The following is an 8,406-nucleotide window of genomic DNA, read 5'->3' as shown; positions in this document are numbered from 1 at the left end:
CTCACTTTTCTGCATGCTTCTTCTCCGCTACTCTTTTCCTTTCTTCTTCTTTGATTTTTTCTTAAGGCTGTGTTATTCCAATTAGTTTGTGTGGTTATTGTTATGGAATAATATACAACTTGTGCTATTACCTTGAATTGCTTTCAGGATCCATATGATAATACAATATTTCTTATTTTTTATGACTGTCTTTATTGATACTATTTTTCTTTTTGCTTTATATCGCGGCATGGCTTTTGGCATTTGATTGTATTAACTTTTCTCTTTTACAAAATTCAATAAATAAAGATACATTTTAAAAGAAACCACCACCAATCAGTAAATATTTGATGTTTGGGGATCATTTATTGGCATAAATCGGGTGGTGTAAACCCACCTTAATTTGTGTGACATATCAGGGGGCCACGGACAGGTCCATGGGGCTAGCAGACAACACTGCTACTATTATTTTGCTTCCCCTTAATGCCCTCATACATGACTCTGGTGAGATTCACACTGAAAAATGAACAGGATTGAGACCCATTTGTGTCTATCATAATCTGCCTATGAACATGTTCTAGAGATAGAAACACCAAAAATGTACCCAAATGAGCCTACAGCAATATTTATGGGCAGCCTCTCTAAGGTTTTTCCTAGAATGACTTTTAAAGCAAATTGCAAAATGTAAAAAATGTGACAGGTCTACATTATAGTAAGAGAGAGGAGCATTTTTATTTTGGACATCTATGGTATATCTCCAGGCACCTGAACTCTGACACAGCTCCCAGCGGTACCTAAACCATGACAGTGCTCCCCGCAGCACCTGAGCCTGACACCGCTCCCTGCAGTACCTGAGCCTGAAACTGCACCTGCTGTACCAGAAGCCTGACACCACCCCTGACATTGTCCTCAACCCTGAAGCCGTACTGGCAGTATCTCAACCTGCACCAGCGGTACCTGGACCCTGAAGCTGCATCGGCGGTACCTGAGCCCTAAAGCCGCACCTATGGCACCTGAACTGTGAAGCTGCTCCCGTGGTACCTGAATCCTGATGCTGCACCCACGGTATCTGAACCCTGTAAATGTTCCAACGGTTCTTGAAGTAGCACCAGTGTCTCTTCTAGTTTGCGTTCCAGAGTCCTTACAATCAGAGCTTGTTCCATTATCTGAATACAGCCTTGCCTGTGACTCTGTGTCACTATCCATTTTGCCCTATAACCCAGAACCTGTGCTGTCTAAACAGAGTCCAAATCCAGTCCTGCCCTTGAATCTATGTCATTATCTGTTCTTCCCACTGGTTCAGAACCCGTGTTGTCTGAACAGTGTCCAAGTCCAGTCCTGCCTGTTATTCCGAGCCTGTTTCCATGTCAGCGAATGTGACCCTTGGGATCAGCAGCTGCAGTATCGGGGACTGCCTAGGAGTGGTAATTGGTGGCTACCTACAGCTCAAGTCAAACTCCACCATCCGGAGCTCTAACGAAAACCAAGTAGCCACTTAGCTACGCCCCTTCCTGGTTAAGCCCAGATCATAGCACAGTGGGTCCATGATCTATATGTGCATAACAATTGTTAAAGAGAGTGACTTGTCAGTCATGGGGAGCGTGGATGAGAAGACACCTCCCAAGACCAGCCTTCGACTAATCATCCAAGAGACATTGACCTCGGCCGGCTTTTAAAATTATGTTTTCTGTGAAACACTGCAGTGTTACAAAGTAAAACTTCCTGCTTGGAAGTGTCTGATTCATGCTGCCTGTGGTTTCCTTTGATATATCAGCTCTTGAATGTTGTGTTGTAGCATTGGATTGTTACCAATAAAGCTCCATCTTCAGTCTTCTTGTTGGGAAACAATTAATTGAGAAACTCTCTCCATCCTTTTCATTTATTTTCTAGTAGGATATGTTATACTGTACATATTAAAGGGATACGGGCCCCATCCAAAACTTTATCAAGAGCCTGTGCACGTTTGGAATTGAGAGGTGTCCTCACATACACTGCTCTCTCCTTTAATTTTTTTGGGAATACTGAAAATTGCAGAGTGAACATCAGATCCAAATGTTTCCCACATTTCTATCATATTCTGCTAATATGTCATAAACGTCACAAATGAGACGATCCCTTAAACATTTAACGAGGCTGCCCCCAAGTTGGTAAGACCACGCGGTTTTACCAAAGTTTTCTGAGTTGAGTATGAAAATATCATCCTTCGAGCTTGATGTCCATTAATATTAGAGGTACCATTGTCCATTGTCTCCACTACAGATGCCATTGTGTGAGATCCGGAACCTGACCATCAGTGAGATTTTGAGATCTCTGTTTTTGTAGACTTTTTCAACAATATTATATTCACAGCTTTGCATGGCATCTCTCTCTTGCTACATAATTCCTTCTCTTGACAGTTAAGTCATTGTTATTCTGGAGAAATTACATCATTTTGTTTTGAGGAACATCAAAGAATCATCATGAGACAACTCAGCTGAAGACTTAGAGAAACATAACTGTTCATTTGTTTTTTTAAGTGGAGATGTGAGAAAATGCCAGACAAGTGAACACAAGACGTCTACTGGAGACTTTATTCTTTTTTAGGTCGGTTTGATAAATCAACATCTGCCTTTTCGGAGGATACACGGTAATAAACAAGCCATCTATAAATATAGACATAAAAGTGCTCTCTTGCATGTACTTGAATGTCATTTTAATTGCAGTGTAGTTGTGCTAGAAAAGCCCCAATGTACATAAAATTTTAATATAGCAGTCTGAATGCAAGTCCCTTAGTTGCCGTCATTATGTAGCTAATTACACATGACATTTTTTTTTTCCAGACAAATAAATTTTGATACAGCTCAGAGGACACATTTTACTACACGTTACACATGTTGGTATGTATTGAGAAACCTGTATTTTATGTGGTTATATTATGTTACTTATCATATTAGTCCCTTCATGGGCAGCTATAGATGTAAAGTAGAGTGTATTTTTGGTTTTATCCTTTTTCCATATCTTCAGAGTGAGGAGGCTTTCTCTGATTTGATTTAACGGAAATCTGTCACCAGCACCTGTAAGCCCTATGTGATAGCATTCTAGAATGCCGTCTATAAGTCCAAAATGTGCATAAAACAAAAAATAGCTTTTATTATTCTCGCCTATAGGACAGTCAGGTCTGATGGGTGTCTCTGGCCTTGATCCGGTGCCTAACAAACACTAATAAATATTTATAAGGAATCAATAAAAAACACATATGAGATTGAGGAGAATCAGAATAAAATTCATATAAAATGCCATTCTGTGCATAAACAGTTGAAAATAGGCTTTTGTCACCTGACATTGGTGTCTCGGAGTTAGTATCCATGCTAACTTATTTCCTAAAAATTCTCCCATCTGCTATGTTGAAATGACCTTAAAGGAAATCTGTCAGCAGGATTTTACCTCCTAAACTATTGATATGTGCATGTATCTCATTCAAAGACAAATCCAGCAATATCTTTACATGGCCAGCTTGTTAATCTGCTACTGAGAAATCAGAATTTAAATTGATATTTAAATGGGGCTATAGGGCAATTGTAGATCTGAAGCCTCTGTCACTCCAGCTCTATTGCACCCAAGCCCTGCCCCTTCCTGCTTTACTGATGTCTCCTGTGTCTGAAATCTCACAGCACAGAGGCTGTCAGTCAGTTAGGAGGAGGAGCTGCTGGGCAGGGAATAGAGCTGGAGTGACAGAGGCTTCAGATCTACATCCTCATTTGTTCATCAATTCAAACGCTGATTTCTCAGTAAAGGAGGAATGGACTGGCCATATAAAGGTACTGATGGACTTATCTTGGAAAGAGCTTTATGCACCTATAAATAGGTTTTGGATGGAATCCTGTTGACAGATTTCCTTTAAGAATCTTTCACAGATCATCACTTCAGGATAGTCATTTATCTGACAGACATATGTTTCAAATGGGTCATGTGTAGGGATGAGCAAGCATTAAAACACTAGGAAGCTTGTTACTCGAATCAAACAATTCCTAATGCTTGGGTGCTCATTTTTATTAAAGAGTATAATGGGAGTCAATAAGAAATCTGCTCCTGGGGAGCAGTGAAAATGTTGAAATGGATGGAAAAAGTGCAGAATAGAAGGAGAACAGCATGGGAAAGTCCTCTAGAAGCATTTCTGACTCCAAGGTCGCTCCTGAGGACAATAGTGTCACAATTTTTTTCCACTTTAAGAAGTGATAATTAAACATTCAAAACTGATGAGAAATTGGAGTTTACAGGAAAAAAAAGTTAAGAAACATTATTTCCCGTATTATGACTTGCAAACAAGGCAAAAGTGAAAAAGGATTTTTAAAAAATAGTACTTTAACCCCTTCACGCCGCAGCCATTTTTCATTTTTGAGTTTCTGTTTTTCACTCCCCTTCTTCCCACAGCCATAATTTTTTTATTTTTCCATAAATATGGACATGTGAGGGCTTGTTTTTTGTGTGACGAGTTGTACGTTTGAACGACACCATTGGTTTTACCATTTTGTGTACTCGAAAATGGGAAAAAAATTCCAAGTGCAGTATAATTGCAAAAAAGTGGAATTCCACAACAGTTTGAGATTGACAGCGGCATTTAACTGGTTAACAGCCGTGGGTGGATCATGATTCCATCCACGGCTGTTGCAGGCACATGTCAACTGTTCACAACAGCTTAAATGTGCTGGGAAATATGTGGGCTCAGCGCCAGAGCCCACATCAAAGGGAGGGACACATGTACGGCGCATGTCATGAAGGAGTTAAGTAAACCAAAATTGAAGTTGAGTACCCCCAAACACAGTGTCTGCAAATATGTCATCCCCTGAAGAAGTGTTTTTTCACTTTGAAACGCGTTGGGAATAAAGAGTTAAAAAGTTTCTCATGTGGTGACTTTATCCTGGTCTCAGCAGCGCACAGTAAGCCTAAATATTTTATCCAAAAGGAGCTATATTGGCGGTTACGGTTGTGAACCTCGGGCGTGCAGCAGGCTGACATTGATTTACATGCTTTTATCCGCTCTGGGAAAGGTGAGTAGATTCCATTTGAGTTTATTCCATCTTCCACCCAGATAAGACCCTATTGCGCTTTTTCTTTCCTTAGTTTTATCCTGTCTCATTCAAATATTAAGAAACTGTAGTTGTGGTACTTCTACACTCATAAAGGCTCTGCAAATAGTGCAAAGAAAGAAAAGAAATTGCCAAATTTTGCTTGTATAATGACCAATGTTAACATTTTTCTATTTTGCATGCTTATACTCCATTTCATCCTTTTCAGTTTTGCTTTCAGATGGGGTAAAAATAAAGCCTGGTGATAGATTCCCTTAAATTCCCTTATGCTTTTGTCTGGAACTTTCTTAGAATATTTTTTCATTGTATCATAGCTTTATTTATGCTTTTGTAGTATATACAATATCCAAGTAATGAGTGGGTTAATCTATGAGATGTATAATTGTGTGATGCATAACAAAGCATTTGATTTCTGATTGATGTAAAACAAGTAAGGACCTATGTAAGCTCTTTAAACAATGTGCAGAAAATACTATAAACATCCTCCTCGCTGAATTCAATATGAATGAGGCATCTATGAAAATTCCTCACTTGGCGCATCATCTCGTCATGGACACCGGAAGATAATAATCGTGAGAACACTTGTGCATAACACTAAAGAAAAATGAATCCAGCAATTGAAAACGTAGGCGTTGATTACTCCATGGCTGAGAAGCATGACTGTTATGATGGAAATGATCCTTTTACTTTCATGTGGGAGGTGAGAAGAATGAGCTAATAATGTATGAGCCCAGTCTAATCTGCTGAGGATTTCATGGGGTAGCCTGGCAAATCCTCTGTCTAGGGGGGCAGTGAGAAGTAAATAGAGGGCGCTTCTCCTGAATTTGATGATGATGATGATTTGACTATACGTGGGAACCAAGAAACTTTAAGGAATTGTTCGATCTATATCCATCCACAGGCATTGCAGGAAATAAGGTTTTTGTGCTATAGTTCAATATATATCATAAGATTTTAATTAGAGATGAGCTAACTTTCCTAAATTCATAGATTAATTCGATTTGGCTGGCAGATGCTAATTAGACTGAATAAAGTCGGTCTAAATAGGAATTGCCCCAAAACGACATTTATTATTCTCTGATTTCTCTCCAGATGCCAAAGTATAAACAATGTAGGGTTTAAAAAATAATAGACATTGTATACTCACTTGTCATAAGCCCGCCCCTTACCAAATGACGTTCCACCCCTTTGGGACTACATGAAACCAAGAAACAGATGAACGGGGTGCCGATGTGGTGTGGTGAGGGACAGGTCTAGGACAGGTAACATGAGCAAATGTTTAACAGTTAACTGCTTCCTGGCCCTATAAAGAAGATAGCAAAATGGTTGATGATTGGCTGCCATTTTCCTGGTTTGAGATTTGCTAGATTCCAAAACATTTGGTAAAATGATAAAAAATTCAATTTATAGTTTATTGGTAAAAGTTGACCAATTTTTTTTTGTTGTATTTAGTTTTATTCTTGTATAACTAAGTGTTAAAGAAGAGCAAAAAGATTCACAGAACCATTGTCCATTGGCCGCCTCCTTACTCAGTGGTCACTGGATCAGAGCACTGTGAACCTCTTATTATCAGTGACATCCCCAATACCTCTACTGATTAACAAGCTTCCATGAGGTCATTATGTTGTGGCACAATGCACACATATTGTCACAGCGGCGTACTTGTCAGAAGAGGAAACAAATATGATGCTGGTGGTAGCGGGTCTGTGAGTCCTTGCGTGACCGTGAGTCCGTGAGTCTGTGGAATCCACACTCGCATTTCGCATTTACAGGGCTCACATAAGGTTGTTATGACACATGAGCCCTTTGCACAATTAACATTGGTGTCACTGTCTCCGCCTTCAGATGTATAAGTAATTAACAGGAAGCCAGTAGCTAGCTGCAATCCTCACTTCCTTTTATTTACTTATATATCTAAAGGCGGGGACAGCGATGCCAGTGTTAATTGGGACCATGGCTCCCATGACGTAACAACCTCACGTGATCCCCAGGAGAGTAAGTGCTAACACTGCTGGAGTGGCACCATCTCCGGAGGTGTGCATAAGTGTTTTTATTTGATCACGGTTAAACACTCAGATTGAGAAGGGGTTATCCAAATAGAGGACAAACCCTTTAATCAGTAAAGTGTGAGCTACATACTGTAGCATATTTCTGAAATTACTATTAAACTGTTCCAAGTAGCGCTCCCTCCCTTTCGATCCCCGCTGTGAGCTCAAACAGTAGTGTACAACCACATATCGGGTACTACTACTGACACTTTCACTAAAAATTGCATAACATATTATGGACTCAATTTTCCCTTATTACCCCTTATAGAATTTAAAAATTGGTGCTAAAGCCATGTTGACGTCCGGCGCCTGCGCTGGAGCCACAACAGGAAGGAAAGAAGAAGGAAAGAAGAGGACGGCATCGTATGAAGATGGGAGGCGCCGGACTGGACCACGACACCCATTGGACCGGACCGCCCCCCGGTGACTATAATCTAACTCTTTTTTCTTATTTTCAGGTTACATTGGGGGCTTATCTACAGCATTACAGAATGCTGTAGATAAGCCCCTGATGTCGGTGCTGGCAGCTCATATTTGAAAAAAGGGGTGACAGATTCCCTTTAATGAGGGAGGCATGGTTCTGTAGTTAGAAATGGAATGTGTTTTCTGAAAATTTAATGGACTAAAATGTATATAAATATGCAAAACAAGTTGCACTCTGTCGTACTAAAGCATGTAGACATAGAATATATGAAATATGAATAGCAATACTGCTCTGGATAATAAGGAAAAATTGAGACGCTTATCACATAATTTGGCCAATTCATGCATGCCCAGCAACCAACGACAAGGTGGTCTCACACTGCTAGGATCCTAGTATCTAGTGTGAATACCTCTCTTAAGGGCCCGTCACACTAAGTGAGATCGCTAGCGATATCGCTAAAGCGTCACCGATTTTGTGACGTTATAGCGATATTGCTAGCGATATCGCTATGTGTGATACTTACCTCCGACCGGCTCCCCCGCTGTCTATCGCTGATCGCGCGAGAACGCCTGGACCATTTCTCGTCGGCCGCTTCCTGCTGGCGCCGACGAGCGACGCGTGGACATCTTCATTGCATCTGAAAGTAATGACCCCCGACCCCTGCTATGTCGCTGGTGAGATCTCCCTGTTTGGCAGCTCACTAGCGACCATTTAGCGATGCACCAGCGATCCTGACCGGGTCGTATCGTTGTTGGGATCGCTGGAGCATCGCTAAATGTGACGGTTCCCTTAGGCTGAAGTCTGAATTTCCTGGGTAAATGTGGATACCTTCTTTTGTATATTGTATATGGAGGTGGCAGCTCCTAGTATGCACCTGTTCACATTAGCT

At 40.6% G+C, this 8,406-nt stretch overlaps 1 long non-coding RNA gene across 1 annotated transcript; it reads left to right on the top strand.

Moving 5' to 3' along the window:
- The first annotated feature begins 2,511 nt into the window (after positions 1-2,511).
- On the top strand, positions 2,512-7,509 carry LOC141097242 (uncharacterized). Its single transcript, XR_012233901.1, has 3 exons — positions 2,512-2,605; positions 2,799-2,855; positions 7,362-7,509. It is a non-coding gene; the product is annotated as an uncharacterized lncRNA (long non-coding RNA).
- The last annotated feature ends 897 nt before the right edge of the window (positions 7,510-8,406 follow it).

This window comes from Dendrobates tinctorius, unplaced genomic scaffold, assembly GCF_039654945.1.
Source record: "Dendrobates tinctorius isolate UK_male_01 unplaced genomic scaffold, ASM3965494v1 ptg000083l, whole genome shotgun sequence".
In the NCBI taxonomy this organism is placed as follows: Eukaryota; Metazoa; Chordata; class Amphibia; order Anura; family Dendrobatidae; genus Dendrobates; species Dendrobates tinctorius.
The sequence above is the reverse complement of the archived record's forward strand: the minus strand, read 5'-3'. Positions and strand labels throughout refer to the sequence as shown.